The sequence below is a fragment of the Haliaeetus albicilla genome, chromosome 2, assembly GCF_947461875.1.
Source record: "Haliaeetus albicilla chromosome 2, bHalAlb1.1, whole genome shotgun sequence".
NCBI lineage: Eukaryota > Metazoa > Chordata > Aves > Accipitriformes > Accipitridae > Haliaeetus > Haliaeetus albicilla.
Window position 1 is genome coordinate 2,360,040 of NC_091484.1, and position 18,765 is coordinate 2,378,804.

Consider the following 18,765-nt stretch of genomic DNA (forward strand, 5'->3'; position numbering starts at 1 on the left):
AGGATGATTTTAGCTTCCCCTTCCTTACGTTGTTCTGCTTAATTTTAAAAAAAAAAAAAAAAAGAAAAGATGATTTGTAACTGCTCGGATTCTGATGTGCTTAATGAATGACGTATTAGCAACGGGAAGTAAATCCAGCCTTTATGATGAGAAACTTGCAAAGGCAGCATAATTCTATTTATTTGTGCAGTGTCTTCTGGTTCTCAAATTAAGAATTCCGGTCAGGTAATTCTGGTGATATGGAATGCAACTGGACGAAACGGAGACAGCAAATTCACAGATAATGCCTCACTCTTGCTTTTATGCTTTATCAATATCTTGCTGTTATACACATAGTGACACAAAGCCGTTGACTTTATTACCGGAGTATATTACACTGATGGAGCCGTTTCTCCCTTGGAGAGCAAGGTGAAAGCCATCTGTGTGACATAGAGAGGAAAGCTAAACGTTTTTATCTTTTTTAGGTTTGTTTTTATTGGGGTGTTAATTTTCCTGTGCTGTGAGATGTTGCTGTAGAGCTATCTACGCTTAATATTCTCTCCTGCGGTAAAGCTTAAAAAAAGGCATAGATTTGGTACATCATCTTACACCGGTATGAAATAATATAATTCTCCTAGCCGATGTCTGACTAATGTCCTCATGCTAGCATATCTTAAGGACACGGAAATGTTATATGTGTGTTTAAATACTGTATTAGTTTGCTGCTATTGAAGCAAAAACTTGTAGGCCGCATTCACCCAGTGGCTGACCGGTGGTGTTTCACCCATTTCATTGGGTAAATCAAGCTATCAAAAGTATGCAAATCTGAAAGGATTTCCTTTTGAAATGCGTCAGGATTGTACCTATTTAAATTCTTGAATAGTAGCATCCACTTTTAAGTGGAATTTATTCTTTTGACCACAATTTCAGTAGAGGCGTTTTCAAGTTCTAAGGCATCTGTTGGTTTCAGGCTGCTTAGGATCAGTGTTTGCATTTTTGTTTGCTTTTGATAGAAAATGAGAGAGTCCTAATCTGACTAAGAGATCCCAAGAAATAGATGCCAAATTAATTTGCATTAATGAACTAGGTCTAATAATTCAAGTACGCTCTGCGCTGGGAGGGCGGAAAGAGGGGAAGCAAAGGCTGGAGTTGAAGAGAAATTCACTTTAATATATAGACTGTAGGATGAGAAGAAGTTTATTTTTATTGAGCAGCTTCCTGTGGTTTTCTTGTGGTGCTCTAAGGACTTTGAAGAAACTTGTCATGATGCTGGCCATGCAGAATCTGCTTTGCAGATAACCCTGCATTTGGAGATGAGATTTTTCAGTCAAACAGCTTTTTATAAGCATAAATAAATGCTTCTTTCCCTCCCTCCTTTATTTCATCTTAGTGATTGTTCATGGCATTTAAATGAAAGGGGAGATGCTGCAATGTGTGATTTTCCTCCTAAATTTTTGATGTATTGTATTGATAAGGCTGTAGGTTTAAAGTGTTGGTGAAGCCAAAGTAGAGATTTCCCAACTTCGCCGTGTGCTATATTTAACTGTCTTTTATCAGTGAGTGTCTGCAGAAAGTAATGTCTTGGTAGTATGTTTTGTCTCGTAGCGTAGACCTTATATCCTTGTTGCTTATTCCCGAGAAGTATAAATACTCTTTCAGTCTTTCCTAAATGCCAAGCAACCCGCCTCCTGGTCAGTTGGTGGTGTGCCTTGTTTTACAGCTGGGTTGCAGTAAGTTGATGTGGTTTGTGGCTGAGGTGGCACAGGCACCGACCTGACCAGTTATGAAGTTATCCAAGACGGTTGGAGCTGGCCAGAGACTTGTTTTGCAGCGGATGATCAGAGCAGGGGTCAAAATACAGCTGTGATACAGACAAGCTTTTCCTACTGTGTCATATGAAGGCATCTGTCAAGTCAGCAGTGGTGTTTGGATCTTCATACTTTGGAAAAAATTGAGCAGTACCAGCATATAACTTAGGAACCTAATGGTAGGAACGTTGATTTTGAGACTTTTGGCCTGATTTGCAGGTTATGCTGTTAGGGAGGTGGTAGATGTCAGCAATGATGCTGTTAATCATCCTATTTCTTCTCTTTGTGAGCTTCAAGAAGAATTTTGTCTCTGGTTAAGCATTTTGATAGTGAATGCTAATGGAAGCCTAACTGGATTACTTAAGAAGTCATGTTTTAGGTTAAATGTAAAAGTTGCCGATATGACTTTTTTTTTTTCCCTTTTTTTTGAATTCATGAATTCAGTTGCCAGAATATCCTCTCTGGGAAAGTGGGCACGATTCAAGACTGGGAGGTGGTTCTGCAAATCCTGTCTGTCCATTGAATGACTTGACTTGTAATAACAATGCTGTAACTGGCCTATGATAATTGCCGTATTTCCCTCTTTTGATTGGTTTGCCAGTGTTTTCTCCTTTTTAAGTACCATTAATGTTAATAACCAGGTCAAAAATATTTTTTTGGTGTGTTTGGGAAGGGAAGGGGTTAGCAGAACTTTTTCTGCAAAGCTTATACGTAGGACTGAGTGCTCCAGTATCCTCCCCAGAGCATGCAAAATGGCATCTGCCAGCATTTTCACTGCTTTCCCATCAAACACACAAGCATGGGGATTAATTTAAGGTAATTTTAATACCCTAACTGATTTCCTTCACAGTTTGACCTCGAGCTGTGCAATTCCTCTTTGTTTGGCTTTGCTGCTTGCAGTTCTAGCTCAGGGCTCTGCCACAGCTCCGCTCATGGCCTCTCTTCTTCTCCAGGCTTACCTGCCTGGGTAGAAAACGAAGCAGCGCTAGAGAGGGATTGCCTCTGCCTGGGAAGACGTGGCTCTTCGGTCGCTCTCCACTAGTCTGAGGAAAAGATGTTTTCAAGGAGCGGGTGTGTGCAGTTTGGCGAGTTGCTTGGTTTCTGTGAGGTGACCCCCAACTTGTAAGCAGATGGCACAGAGGGCTGCAGTGGGCCAGTCCGCGGTCTCAGGAAATAGTTGTGTGGCCACCTGTGCTGTCAGACAGATGGGTCATGGCAAAATGCAGAGGGATGAGGAACATGGGTAATGCTGAGGATCAAAGTGAAGTGTAGCACTTTTTTTTTTTTTTTTTTTTAACATGAAAAATCCTTGTGCTTCAGTAATGGAAGTAATTTGAATTAAGCAATATTGGTTTAGAAGTGTCCATGTAATATTTTTTGCATATTTAACTCTCTAGCTACCTGTCCTGGCCATCAAAGTTCTTCCACACATTCAGGATGTTTTGGTGACTGACTGGACATTTGCAAAAGGAAAGAACTGCATGATAAAAAGGAAGTTGAGGAGTGATCTTGGTGCACCGGGTCAGTGTATGCTGTCAGCGGGTTGCCAACACTTATAATCTCTCCAGCCCTTTGTGAATTCTCAGCATTATTTTAATGTATTTTTTATTCTTATAGTTTTGTTACTATGTCAGCTACTATGTGTTGATGCTGGTTGATTACCCAGTGACTGCTTTTAATCTTGAAAGACAGGAGTTTGAATGGTGCTATATCTTAAGATTTACTTAGAAGTTCAGTTAAAGTATTTTCTTAATCAATAAAAACGTACAAAGCACAATTGTTAGAAAGTACGTGTTTTAGCTTTGGAGGCACTTTGTTTTCTATTTCAGGCAGTGTAAACTGATACAAAAGAACTGCATTCCAGAGCAAACATTCCTTGAAACATTGTTTAAGTATTTTTAATGAAGTGATAATAGCTACCAAAAAAGTAACAATTTTTTGTGTGTGCATAGAATAGCTAGAAAATAGTAATGGTTGGTGTTAAATTGTGGTTTTTTTAGGGTATTGTTGATGTGTAGGTTTTTCTTGGGAAAACGTGAATAAGATTGCTTTAGCATATGTTGAAATTTCTTATGTCCTGGCAACTTCTCCTAATTGCACTTACCTTGTATCTGCATTGCACTAAAATGTGCCTTTTTAAAGTCCTTTTCTGCCTTCTTCAGTAATGCTGAAACGCTTTCAGTGCCAGCACATTGTAGGGCCAACTGTAAAATTTCAGTACGTTTTTCTTCCGGGTACAAGTTTTTCATCCTCTCGTGCACACATTGATAGAAAACTGCAGGCATGTGGTGCGCAGTGGTATGGTAGCTCCCACGCAAACAGAACGATTCTTCTAGGCCCAAGTTAACTTAAATTAGCAGCTGCTATCTCCTCTTTCATAATCTGCTCAAGGATTTTGTAACGAGAATACAGTTTTTCGATGAAAGATTGTTGTGTTGGGGTTGGTTGTTTTTTTTTTCAATATACTTAAGTACTGTGATCTAAACTTTGGGTGAATGGTTGAGCAAACAAAAACCTAGGGGCATTTAGTTACCTCTTATCAAAGCACTGCTACTGAACTTTTTTTTTTTTTTTGTGACATGAGATAAGTGTACTTTCATTAACTGGTATTTTTGCGATGGTCTGATGGCTTCTGACAGATGAATGATACAAGTAAATAGTTCTGTAGATTTGATTGCAATGATGGGCAGTATCTAATACCAGCAGGGAGAAGTTGATAGAAGAGCACAAACCAGAGATCGAGCCAGCACCTCCAGCTTCTCCCTGCCTGCCTTCTGAGTTTTCTCTTCCCTCCAAGAATATATATTTATCTATCTGTCAAGAATCGTATTTTAACTGCTTGCTCTAGGAACACTGGTGTACACCATCCTGCTTTTGCTTTTGTCACGTGGGACTTCACAATCCTTACGCGGTTTCATCTGTGTCTTACTAAAGTTGTGTTAGGTGGCAGCAGTAGGGATTCTGGAATGTTTGTGGCTTTTACAGGACAATCTGTAGATAAAGTGACTGTATAGGACCTATACGTTGATAGTATTTTGCAGTGCAGACAGGAAGAGTCCAAAGTTTACTGATGTCATTACAATAGCCAAATATGCAGTTACATAAAGCAGAAGCTTGCACAAGTTTTCCGTTTGCTTCTCCCCTTTTGTGTCTCTAAATTTTTGGCTGTATTTCAAATGAAAATGTTCTTTTCCCTTCCATCTGTCACTACGTATTTTATGTCTTAACAGGATTTTCTGTTACTGTGATGGTAATATCTTAGCAATTTTATTTGTGCTCAGAAATAGTTTGTAATTTTGTCACAGTTCCAGTGCATGGTGTGTAATGCAGGCCTTTGCCTAGCCTGGGTCAGTCATTGAAGAATTTTCCTTATGAATCTGCTTCTCATGGCAGGAGGATTTAGGGACGCTCACTGTAAAAACATAATTAGGTTTAAAGCTGTTTGTAGAGAGGAGGGGGACTTGGGAGCCTAACTCCAAACGTTTTCATGGGCAGTTACTAGTGACAATGTCTGCAGTAATCTAGAACATGCCAGGTACAGGAAATTTATTCTACCAAGACTAGATTGCACTAAGTGAGAGATTTATAATTTCAGGTTGCATCTAGTGTTACTTGATGGTAAGCAATTAAGGGATTTTTTTTTTTTAATTAAAAATATGTTAAGAAAGTCTTAATATTTCTTTACATCTCTGTATTTACAAGGTCAGTATGAAAGTTGGCAGTCCTGCTTCTGATATTTGGAAGTACGAGAAGGGGGATCAGCGGACAAAATGGGACGTGTTAAGATCCTTGTTTGGATACTGGAGCATGGCAGTGTGTCTTTGGGAGACACGTGACGTTGTGATAACAGCAGGTAGAAGGGGAATAAAATTAATGAGTGTTCATGTGCTTTTACAAAGGGCATACGGGATCCCTGTGAAACCACCTAGTATCTGCACAGGGAATTGAAGCAGTGCTTTCTTTTTTAAGTTCTGCTCTAATTCAGGTCCATCAGGGAGTGGCGTTATTCTGATACAGTTCCAGGTCAGACTGATAACTGCTTTGATCTGAAACAGTTGGACTGATCTGATAACGCCTCAACTGACTTGATCTACGTTACGTTTCGGGCAGGGGACCTTGCCACATAGTGCGAGCTCTGGAAGAGGGTGAGGTGGTTCAGCGTGCTTGGTGGGACCTCGGTGGGAGCAGGTGCCTGTTTCTTTTCTTCTTGCCTGCGTGGTTTAGCTTTTGCCGCTCCTAGATCCTCTGCTCTTCCCAGCACTCTGCTGGCATCTCCTCGCCTGCTGCTTCTTGAGGAGGAGGGAAGGGAACACAAAATTGTTCGGTGCCTCCATTGAAATCTGAGGTGAGCTGTTTCTCAGAAGCTATAACCAGACATATTTCCTGTTCTAAATTGAGTTAAAAAAATGGATTCAGTTACTGTTCAGAGCGGCAAATTGATTTAAGTTCCAGGTTAGGAATATTTTCCATCTGCTAACTAACAAGCTCTGTTGCACAGGGATGCTGCTTCTCTGCATGTGTACGATTCTGATGTGTGTCTCGAGGAGTTATTCTGGTCTGAGTGGTGAAAGAAAAATAGGATATGAACCATGTCTTTTCCTTAGAAAATTTATTTTATCATCGTTGTGGTTTGGTTTGACAAAACACTAGTAAGTCTGACATTCTTTTGAAGGCTCTAACATTAATGTTGGGAACTAACGTTCTTGCTTTGAGTAGACTGTTTTTATCACAGAGTGAAGTAAGTGCATATTGAACAGAAACATTTTGCCTGTGTGGTAATTAGTGAAAATATTTATCTTCCTTAATAACTGTCTCTTTCTTTCTTTTCCTACAAAGTTCCCGATTTCCACACTTGCTTACTTCATTCTTGTTGCACTTTTAAGAATTGCTTTGGCACACCATTTGCTATTCACAATTAACTTAGGAAAACCAGGGAAACAGAGTTAATCAAAAGGTGTTTGGAAGGTGCATAGTTATAATTTCCCAAGCGTACCTCACTATTTCACTAAGTGGTTTGGATAACAGGGCCAACAATCAACATGACTTTATTTTTCATTACTGGTCCTGAAAAGAAATATATATTGGGTAATGAAAACCCAGCATCTTCTGTAGTTGTCCTATAATGTGTGACCCCTTGCCCCGGTTTCCTGCATCTTATCTTAAAACCACGTTTCTTCCTGTGACTCATTCTCTTGACATCTTCTATATAAAGCCCAGTTAGTCCCTCTTGCATGTTAAAAGTTATCTTTCTGTGATGACTTTTAATTTGTCTTTCCTTGCTGTTTTGAGGCTGTTTAAATATGTAGATGTATAAATATTGTTTAAAAATAACCCTAAATGAGGAAAGGTGCTGTTTTGCAACTAATTCTGTTCCTCTTAAGGATCTTCAGGAAGGCATACTCTTGGTTGGGGAGTATGTGTAAGAGTAACACTGGCTTAACACTGCATTGACGGCATCATGTCATGTACACAGGCCATGTATACAGGCAGACTGAAGAGATGTGTGTCATGCTCTGGTGTTAATTAAGATCAGAGGGAGGAATAAAAGCATCACGGTCACAAAAACTATACGGTTTTCTGGCTTTGTTCTCAGTTAGTACTTTAGGTGGAAAAAAGACCAAATGTGGTAATTCTATACTTTACACTGAAACTAAACGGCATGTATGTTGGGAATGGCAGTGATTAACTTATGCATCAGTATAATAGTGGCCTTTTTGTTGTAAGTCCTCTGAAGTGTAATTCCAGTCTGAAAACTTAGTTTTTAAAATCTATATGCATTTGATGTTCTATTTCTTATCCCAATTATAATGTTAGAAAACTCAGTTACAATTAAAGTCTAGAACATATTTTTTCCTTAAGTGCCAGGTTTGCAAACTAAGTCTACCGTCTGAAATTCAAGCTGTGTCTTTTCTTGTTAATCATTGGTGAGTTAGTGGGAAAATCAGTAGGACAAATACCATTCTCAGTTGCCTTATTATTTCTAAATTATGGGCTGGCTTTTTTTTTTTTTTTTTTTTTTAAGCAGCCACAAAATACTGTTGCCAGACTGAATGGCAGAACTGAGGACATACTTCATCACACAGATTGCAGAAAGTATGCAAAGTGAGAGAACACTGGAAATAAACATCAGTATGGTTTCTGTAGGAGTAGTATAAAATAAATCTTTTTGTTGGTGAAACCACAGTGTATAGTTAGAAAATACCAAAGAGTTTATCTCCTGTAAGAAAATGTCGGTTTAAATTAAAACCACTTTTAATCCAACCCTGTGATTTGTTTGGATATTTCTAGCCAAATGAGCTGGGTGGAGACAATGTACAAAGTCTTAGTCCTGAGCACCTCACAAACCAGACTGACTCACATATATGGGTTGTACACTGGTTAGTATATTCTGGGCGTATTATAAGAATGTAGTTAAATTAGTGGTGCGTTCATAGTGACTTTCTTCAGTGCTGTGAAAACTTTTGGATCGCTAGGGAATAAATGGTGCCTTCTGCTGTGTTTTACTCTGTGTTTACCTCTGGACCTGGGCTCTCTTTTAATTGACCTAAGAATAAAACAAAAATACTTGCATTGAAGGCATGCCCCTCCAGCATTTGCCCAGCCTTCAAAAGAAAAGGCATTTTATTGCATTTTCCTGTCAAAACGATAAGTTAAGGTTTGAGTGATACAAGCTGTGCTGGTCAGTTCAGATTTTATTGTGAAAATCCTAAGTCTTAACTGCTCTTACGCTTCTAAATGTCCATGTGCTGGGGATCTGAATGGGGCGGATATGGAACTCATCTCTTCATGCCTTTTAAACTGTTTTCTGTAACGTCTGACACTATCCAGTGAGGAGGAAAGTGTTGTATGAAGATGACTGAAGTGTCTTGCATGTCCAAAACACATATACATTTTTTTTGTTGTTTGTATCAATTAGTTCAGCAAATCTGTATTTAGGACTTGCCATTTCACCTGCAGTTTTGTCGTGTCTATTCTACTGCTCTGTGTTTGTGCAAGGATAGTTCTGACTTGCAGAATGGTAGGGTACGCCGTCAGGTCTTGCAATTGCTGTGGGAGTGTCATCCTTACCTCAGATGAGGCTGGCTGTCGAAAAAGCAATTTGTGGTTTCTCTGGCAGTTGACAAGTTTTGTTTGGGGCAGAGGTTTACTTGGGGGCCTGGAGATGGTCTGCCTGGGGGGCTTGGTCTGCTTGGGTTTGTGCTCACTCCCTCACAGTGATCAGAGGGTTTTTATCCTACAGCCTGTGCCCTGTTTGTCATCAGGGGACTGTTATTCCTGGTGACGTCTTGGTTTGGGTTTTTTCAAAGCTTAACTGGATGGTGCAGTTTGGTGGCAGGTAGTACTCATGTCAGTATTGCAGCTTGTTCCCAGCACTTCGGTTCATGCAAAGAGTCTGGTGATCCTAGGGTGGAAAAGAGCATGCAATTTAAAAAATGTTATTGGTGTGATTCTAATTTTAATCTGTAGTTTCTTGAAAGCAGTGGTTTTGGGGGTGGTTTTGAAAGTTGTCAAAAATGTTATTTTCAACCTTAAAACATCTTTTACAACACCGATTGCTCTGTCCTGACATATTTTTCTCAGCTGCAGGAGCGACTTCCTATTGTGTTTGTGATGTTTGACTAACAGGGAATGGTGACAATCGGTGTGTTTACACCAAGGACCTGTCACTGGAAGTTGCTGTAGCTCTGCTGACTTGGATTCCTGAGCTGTTGTCATGGCTTGGAGCGCCTTAACGTGAAGCTGTACCAGCAAATTGCTCGATTGCCAGATCTGCATCAGAAGGTTATGTCAGCCAGTACCTCTTCAGTAGAACAGGATGTTATTAAAACTCATATTTATTGGCGTATGGATGTCCTTACTAGGCATGACTACTTAGCACAGTGGTTGATCACCAATACAGCTCTTCTTAACTTTGACTGCTGTGGTGGCTTTTCCGGCTGAAGCTTGTGGTGTTGGATGCAGCCTTGTGATTAGGAAAGGAAAATGAGTGGTGGTTTGGTTTTGTTTTCGTTTTGGGGGTTTTTGTTTTGTTTTGTTTTTAACATTTCTTATTAGTATTCAATCTCATCTGAAAAGAGACGGATCTGTTGTGCTGGTTTTGCCTTTTTTTCTTTATGATCTAATAAAGAAGTCTTTGAATGTATGTTAGAAGCCCATGTTCTCTGTTTTTTTTATGGGAGGAAATTAAAATGTTCTTTTCTTTGTCAGTTTCTGTGAGGAAGTGAAATAGTGAAGTCTCCTCCCCATGCCCCACAAAACCTGGGGAAATACAGTTAAGCAATTAAGAGAAGAAAGGATTTTTAGATATGCTTAATTTTTAAACTTTGCAAAAGACAAAAGTCTTTGGAACTAAAGCCTTCACAGCTTAACTGAGTGGATGCAAGTGTTGCTTGAATAATTATGCATCTTTTTCGGCTGGGAAGACCTGATCAGATACATGAGGTAAAAGTAAATTGGGGAAAAAAGTTTCTTTTCTGCCTGTATTATTAAATAAATAAGATTAATTTTTAGATTGTAGATTACTAAAATAATAATCTTGTAATTTGGTAGATTACTAAAAACTAATTACGCTGTCAAGTAGAAAGAAAGGCTCTGATGTTACAGAGACAATTACGTTGGATTCCCAGTGGTTGTATAAAGGCATTTTAGCTTTTCTTTTCCTGAGCTAGGTGGCTTGGTGGGTGGTTGTTTCTGGAAACTTGGCTTTATAAATTCTGCTGTTCAGTTCTGCTTATTTTGCTTCTTTATTCATAACTTTTTAAAAGAAAGATTTGTGTTCTTGGTGGGGGAAGAGATAACTATTAAAGAAACGAATGGCAGAGATCAATAACCTGAAAACAGGTAAAGTTTCTCAAAGGGAAACACCAGACCTGATCATTTTAGATCAGGTTGAAGATATGTGAATTACCTTCTGCTGTTGGTACAGCCTGGTCTTAATTTTTGCTTTTTTACCCATTAAAATAAACTATTGATCTAAAAATCATTAGTAAAAACTGTTCATGATTGAAACTGCCAAGAGTGTTTATTTGACAACAAAGCAATTCCAATAATAAATTAGTTGCAAAATGTAGACCAAAATTATTTCACAGTTTGTAAAACCATACTTTTACATTATTTAAATGTTGAGGAAGGGGAAGATCCTTATTTACCTTTTCATCTGCCTCCACAATTGATAGCAAAAGAAGATAGGAACTTTTTTCCCTCCATCTCCTGCTATTGCAGATGAGTGCAGAGGGTAATCTTCCCCTGCCCTGCCCTTCCAGATTAATTTCTGATAAATCTCTTTTTCTTTCCCTTTGCCGACCAATTTGTAATTTGAAAGATGTGTTCATGTCTGGGAAGGTCATTGCATCATTTCTTTTGCCTCTTGGACTGCTTATATGGCTTTTCTAGATGTACTCTGTAACCTCATTTTGCCTGGTCAAAAAGGGGGAACAAAAACTGCCTGTGCTGTAAAAAGCTACTGCTTAGACCAGCATTGTCTCCTTAACCTGTTGCTAAAGTTGTTTTGCTTTCCTGTATGTTTATTGTACAGTTACTGCTTCATGCAACAGAAGACGCATCCTAACCTACCGAAAGTGGCGAAGCCTTTGGAGCAGGCTGTTGAGAGGTTGGTGATCACATTTTGACAATTGATCTAGTTTGCTGAACCTTTGTCACATGAGACAATAGGCATTTTTTCTTTTATTCCTGTTTAAAAGCCTTTAGTTGTCTTACCTACAAGTGTGACATAATAGTATAAATCCCATTTTTATGTGAATAAACCCATTTGTTTGTTCCAAGACTTTTTCTATATTTTTAAAGGTTTAATGCTTTGACTATATTGGTGTCCTGGTTTTGGCTGGGATAGAGTTAATTTTCTTTCTAGTAGCTGGTACAGTGTTATGTTTTGGGTTCAGTATGAGAATAAAGTTGGTAACACATTTTCAGTTGTTGCTAAGTAGTGTTTAGTCTAAAGTCAAAGATTTTGCAGCTTCTCGTGCCCAGCCAGCAAGAAGGCTGGAGGGGCACAAGAAGTTGGGAGGGGACACAGCCAGGACAGCTGTCCCAAAGTGGCCAACGGGTATTCCATACCATGTGATGTCATGCCCAGTATATAAACTGGGGGGAGTGGTGGCTGGAAGGAGCAGGGGAACTAACTGGGCATTGGTTGGCAAGTGGTGAGCAATTGCATTCTGCATCACTTGCTTTGTATATTCCAATCCTTTTATTATTATTGTTGTTGTTGTTGTTGTTTTTTTCTTCTTCCTTTCTGTCCTAATAAATTGTCTTTATCTCAACCCATGAGTTTTACTTTTTTCCTAGTTTTCTCCCCCATCCCACTGGGTTGGGGGGGAGTGAGCAAGCGGCTGCATGGTGCTTAGTTGCTGACTGGGGTTAAACCATGACAATTGGCAAATCATTAGCAATATGATTTTATTTGTATTGATACAGTTTATCAAGTATAGCCCACCCGTTTGGGCTCCCATCCAAATAGAGCTGTACCTCTGCATTGATGCTTTACAAGAAGTTTAAAATATTTCTTCCCTAGAAGAAAGGAGTGACATCAGTATCACAGTAGTGAATGTTGTGGGTTTTCTGATTTGTTCTAGTGAGTTTGCATGCTATGAGTAGTTACAGTGATTCAAACACCACATAGATTTATGTAGAGAAAAAATTAAGAGTAATAATGAGGCAAGCAAACAGAACTACTGTTTTTTCATAAATTTTTAAATAGCTGAGTAAGCAGATGTAGGGGTTTTTTTATAGCCATATGCAGTTTGTAACACATGCACTGTGCCATACGAACTACTGTAATGCCATAAACAATAATTTAATTTTGCTGAAGAATTAAATAGGAGCAATGAAATCCTAAGTAGAGAATCCACTAAAACCCCCAGGGTTTTAGAGAGTAGTTCTTCTAGTTGAGGAGAGAGGATAGAAAATGTGACTCTAATACTTTACATTTCTCCCCCCCTGTGCCCCCAATATGGAAAACCTTTGCTAGGTTTGAATCTTACTCTTGTATAGGGTACAAGGTCACAAGTCTTTATAACAGGTTGGTGAATCAGACTTAAATGGCTAAATTTTAATCTGCTAAGCTTATTAGAGAAACAACACTTGTACCACTGTAGTTAAGTTTGTCACAAGTTTCAGTGTAACCTCTGTTTCAGTCTTAATGATGCATGTTAGATCAATTTAGACTTGAATTTAGCAGAGGAGTTGTGTGGTCCCAGATTTCATTTATGTAAAAGCTCTGTGTTTCTGCTTTTTTAAAAAACTCAAGAGAATTTAATGAAGACTTCAGCAGTCTTCCACTGTTAGAGACCTGTCTTCTGTTCCCAAGGCAAATGAATTTGGCCGTAGTAAGGTTCTTTTTTTCTGGGAGAAAGATGTATACAGTCGAATTAATTCCCTGGATACTAGGTTACCTTTCCATCAGGGTTTATATGTTAAAACAGAATGGTTTTATGGATATGAAATTTCTCATGTGACCTTTATCAAAAAGCTAGAAACCAAATAGCAAAACTTAGCTAAAAGGCTTTTGTGCTATGATAGAAAAAAATATAAGCAACACCAAAACATTCACTCTTGGATGCTTTAATGAAATAGTAAATGTTAGTGCTTCAATTAATAGGTTAAAAATTAGTATTTCAAGACAGCTAGGGGAATGTTGATGAAGAGTACTTTAAAATAGTAATAGTCTTCTGAGTGCACTTATTAGCCAGTTTCCTTTACCTTCAGCCTTTTCACATGATTTTTCCAATACTGATTCATTTTGCAAGTGGTGTGAGCAAGTAAGGCTGTGAAAATAAGACTTTGGAGTTTCTGGTTTGTCTATTGATTTTTTTTTTTTTTTTTAAATTTTTATTTTATACACCTTAATTGCAGCATTATTTCTTTAAATACTTTGCAACTATGATATAGTTCATGTACATGATGGGGATGGATTATGAAGCAAGGTATCCTAAAGATACTTATCTCTTTTTGTTAGCAGCATACGGAGCAGGTTGATGACAATTCTGTTAGTAGAACTGTTAAATAAAAATGGTTCTCCTGCACCTGTCAGAAGACGTTAGGGTAGACAGAAGAAACGATGCGCTTTTTATCAAAAAGAATAGATCTGAGAACATGTCTGATTTCTGTAAGGAAAAGGTAGTATATATCTCTTGGTTAGAGGAAGAAAAGGTGCTGAGCACTATTTATGGTCACAGTATATGGGGAAAATACAATATTAGATAAAGTGGATCCAAATTTGCAGGACAACTGAGGCTAAAAGAGCTGGTTTTGGTATGCGCAAAATGGTTGGAAGAACAGGCAAACTTCCTAAGTGTATTTCTTCATTCGTGTTACAAAACTTATCACAATTTTAATGTGTTGCTGAATTTAGTTTGCATTCATGTAGCTTTGCTTGCTTTTGTTATCTTCATCATTCTTTAATCTTGTCTTCTGATTTTCATACTTACATATGGATTCTCTGCCTCTCAAACAATTGCTTATTCCCTTCCCCAGACTTTTTCTTTGAGTTTTTGTGGTTTTTGAAACCGGGTAACATCCATTAATCTTGATTTTTTTAAATGCTTCCGTTTGTTTTCCGGCATCTGTCCTTTCATTTTCTCTCCTTTTGTTTGTATTGTGAATATCATGTAATAAGGAGGGGAGATATTTACAAGTAATTACAAGCAGGGTATTATGTAGAGCTCTGGGTCAGTGGATCTGGCCTGTTGAATAATGAGATTGGATGGGTAGATCAAAACATTCCTGAGTCACTAAATTAGAATTGCCAGTTGCAACAGAAACCAAGCAAGCAAAACCCCAGAAAGGCGTGCTGCGGATGGCTACTGTGCTGGGAGGGAGCATGCACAGGAGAATGCTGTGAAGAAGGGGTGATGCGGAATAGCTGCCGCGAGTTTCTCATGTACTTAGATTTTTATAAGTAGTAGTTTTCTTTGGAATTTATTTTGGTCTTGTTTGGTTATTTCCAGCTGTAAATCAGGCTTTCTGCTGTTAATGAAACTTTGTAGTGGCATAGCTGAGAGTAACTAAAGAAAATATTGCTGCTTGCATCCATATTAAGATAAAAATACTTTTCTATATATTCTGAGTTCTATACATGGCTGGGTATTATATATGTATGGTGTAAAAAATAAAGGCTTTTCTTCTGATGGAATTTTGACAAGGCCTGGGCTGGAATCTTGTATTTTAACTATTTGAAGCTTCTGTCTGCACATCCTTGTATTTTCATTTACTTCATTATATGCCAAATGCTGACTTTAGCAGGATAGCCCTTTTTGTCAAAGGCAAGCAAGTATAATCAAATCTCCAAAGTACATTTGGACTTGCTTTCTTCTCCTGTTTCACTCTCAAATTTCCAGCTGTGTACATCCATAAATTGAGCATACCGTGGCTGTTTTTCAGTTTGACTGTCAACATTTCTGAAGCTTAGGTTGCTGTCTGAAACAGAATTAGTGGTAAATTTAAAGATGGTCTTCATTTAGGTATGAAGGGAGAGCTGATTTAGGGAAAAAAAAATTACTGTGCATCTGAGATTGAAAGAGAAGATTTACAGTGACCACAGGCAAAACTGGTGGACTTGTCCATCTGAATATGTCTGTTCTAGTCCCCGATATCCTAAGAGCCTGGGCCATAATTCTGGTTGCTAACCCCGTTAACTATCCGCAGCTTTCTAAAGATTGCTTTAAAAATGTTCTGTTGTTGATTACTTTGTAATGAAGGAAGTGGTGGGCAGGGAACCTGGAAGGTTTTATAGCTTCACGAAATAGGACATTTTGCATCCGAGAGGTAGTCTAGCCTTTAATATTGCACACGCTCTGTCTGAGTGGGAAAGTTTAAATTCTGGCTGTAGCTTGTGCACTCCCTGCCTTTCATTTTTCAGGAAAAGTCTTTTGGTAGTATCTATTGAATGAACTAAATAGATCCATCAACAGTAGGCTGATTATTTTCTTGGTGGTTGATTCATTCTTACTTATTTATGGATATGCTGCTAAGATCAAGCAGCTTCTTACAGATTGCATAAAACAAATTCTGTGGTCAGTAATGCCAACAGCTTACTGGGTGTATTCCCAACATCTCTCTTTGCCACACCAAAACCTTCCAAGTTTGTGAAAGGCATACTTTTTAATTGAATGGGGAGTTTATTTCTCAAGTGCATTCAGAGCTTGTTCTTTGGAAACTGTTGAAAGGGTTTGGATGATGATTAAGCGATGACTTGCCGGGTAAAAGTTGCTCCAAAGTTCCACTCATTAAGTTTATTGCTTGGTAATCTAACACATAAGTTACTTTGTGATTAAGGACATGGATTTCATGTATCCTATACCTGCTTAATTGGAAAAGATATTTTAATCTGTTGCAGTGATTTTTCCCTAAATTTTTCGATAGCATCATCTAGCATTTCCTAGGCTCCTCTTGCCCATTCATTCTCCTATTTTCATGTGATCGGTGATCCACAGCAATCTGTCTAACTTTGCCTTGACCACTGAAAGAAGGGATTTGTGTTGCTGCGTCATCTCAGGTTCTCTTCCTCCTTGTACACTGAAGGGAGACTTGTTTCTTCTTTGGGTAATCTGCTTCAGGATGAGGGAATGTGCATAGGATAAAACAGTGGGTTTCTTGATGGAAATTTGTCCTGGCAAAATGAGCTGGTATTGCTCTATAGCTTAAGCACAGGAACCAATGTTGATGCCAGGTAGAGTGGCATTCGAAATGGCATAGACATCAGCTTCTCCATGTGGTTGCATGTCTTCATCTTATTGGCAGTGCTGTTAACTTGTGAAGAAAAGTGCTGTACAGACAATACTGTTTTTCTATTGACATTTTTAATAAATGTACATTTATTTGTCACGAAGGCGTCTGGCATCTGAATGCCACTAAACATCTCTGGGCTGTTGTGAAGTCTTGCTCTGCTGTGGTTCACCTTGCCCCATGCCTGTGCTCGGCTGCAGCCTTGCAGGGTGGTAGAACAGGCTGCGCGCCTGCTGCTCGTGTGCCGGAGCTTGTGGTCCGCTGAATTAGCTAAGCTTCTTTAGCAGTTTCTCTCTAACAACATTACAGATTATCAAGATATGAAAAACACACTTCTCTTGTTTTAAGTACAGATATTTCACAAATGCCTAAGCTGAAAAAGTCCGAAGTCTTAAATAGGTAATGGTTATTAGAGTTTCTGTACGACTGGTATCTTTATTTTAGGTAGGTGTGTGCCTTTCACATGGTAAAAGGTTTGGGAAAAGAGGCTGAAGCTACAGATAAAAGCACAGAGCCCTTGAATCTATACTTTAAAATATTTGCTAACTTACTTTGACAGCTAATCAATTCTAAAGATAAATATTTACATTGTGGCAACTTACTCTAGTATAAAATATTTTGGACAGTAGACCCACTTCTGTTTATTCTGGACTTTCACATCAAGGCAGTGTTTGAGTGAAAGCATAATGGAAATACTTAAATGCAGCCTTTAAAATGTATTCTCTGATGCCAGCTGACTGTGTTGTAGGAAAGTGTGTGCCTATTAAACACACCCAGACTGTAGCATGCCTCCCCATTCCTAGTGGCTTCAATACTTACCTGCTTTAAGTGAAAATTCTCTGTAAGTATAGAAGGTTATATTTCTGTTATTTCACTTCCATCTTGCCTTTAGCATATTATGAAGGATTGTCATAATAAAATAATGGGATGACAACTTTGCAATGAGCCCTCAACGTATGAGTTAGTGAACAACTGATTTGCTTTTGTTTTGTCTTTAGGAGATTCAGTTTTAGAGGTGTGTGGAGGCTGTTACCACTTACCTTAGAATATTCAAACTAGATACCAGGTAAGTACTGTATTTTTTGATTTCTTGTGGTGAAAAAAAAAAAAAAAAAAATCCACTCATTTAAATGCAAAATAAAGCCGAGGAAACAAAGTTCAAAGTTTCTTATAGAAATCTCTAATACTTCATGAAGCCAAGCTTAAAACGCCTCATATTTTTCCTGATAATACATTCTTGTTGTCCTGGTTTCAGCTGGGATAGAGTTGATTGTCTTCCTCGTAGCTGGTACAGTGCTATGTTTTGAGTTCAGTATAAGAAGAATGTTGATAACACTGATGTTTTCAGTTGTTGCTAAGTAGTGTTTAGACTAAGTCAAGGATTTTGCAGCTTCTCCTGCCCAGCCAGCAAGAAGGCTGGAGGGACACAAGAAGTTGGCACAGGACACAGCCAGGGCAGCTGACCCGAAGTGGCCAACGGGGTATTCCATACCGTGGGACACCATGTCTAGTGTATAAACTGGGGGGAGTGGTGGTGGGGGGATCGCCGCTCAGGGACTAACTGGGTGTCGATCGGCAGGCGGTGAGCAATTGCACTGTGCATCGTTTGTACATTCCAATCCTTTTATTATTACTGTTATCATTTTACTAGTGTTATTAGTTTCTTCTTTCCTGTTCTATTAAACCGTTCTTATCTCAACCCATGAGTTTTACTTCTTTTCCTGATTTTCTCCCCCATCCTACTGGGGGTGGGGGTGGGGGGGCAGTGAGTGAGCAGCTGTGTGGTGCTTAGTTGCTGGCTGGGGTTAAACCACGACACTTGTATATATTTCGCTCCTCTCCCCTTTAAAAATGATTTTTGTCACCCTAGAAAAATACCAGATTGTGAGAACAACTCTAAATGAATCTGGGACAGATGGACAGGATGCAGAGGCCAGTGGTGCTATTCTGTTTTTGTGATAAATCAATATTTACTAAGGCATTTTCTGGCTTGGTGTTTTTATTTAGACTTACTAGTAAACACTGGTTGAGATAGAATAATCTAGTTTAAGATTAACACCTGTAGTTAACTTTCTGCACTGGAAATCTTTGAAAGGCTAGTAGTCTTAAATTTAGCTGACATTATGTTTTACCATGTAGTCAGTAACCAGAAATGCTTTGTGGAATACAAATCTTTCCTAAAATACTCTAGTGCTTCCTAAAGTTGTACAATAAAGCATCAACTAGACGTAATTTT

At 38.7% G+C, this 18,765-nt stretch overlaps 1 protein-coding gene across 6 annotated transcripts in view; it reads left to right on the plus strand.

Moving 5' to 3' along the window:
* Nucleotides 1–18,765, plus strand: part of DNAJC5 (DnaJ heat shock protein family (Hsp40) member C5) — a 37,591-nt gene that overhangs the window by 653 nt on the left and 18,173 nt on the right. For 2 of the 6 annotated variants that reach the window (XM_069802696.1, XM_069802704.1), the window contains exons 2-3: nt 11,323–11,397; nt 17,528–17,595. The exons of 1 other annotated variant lie outside the window; for it this stretch is intronic. The gene's annotated coding sequence lies outside the window, so the exon portion shown is untranslated. Of the gene's footprint in view, nt 1–10,210; nt 10,230–11,322; nt 11,398–17,527; nt 17,596–18,765 lie in introns of those variants that run through there. 3 more of the 6 variants (XM_069802710.1, XM_069802727.1, XM_069802721.1) reach the window with 3 other exon arrangements.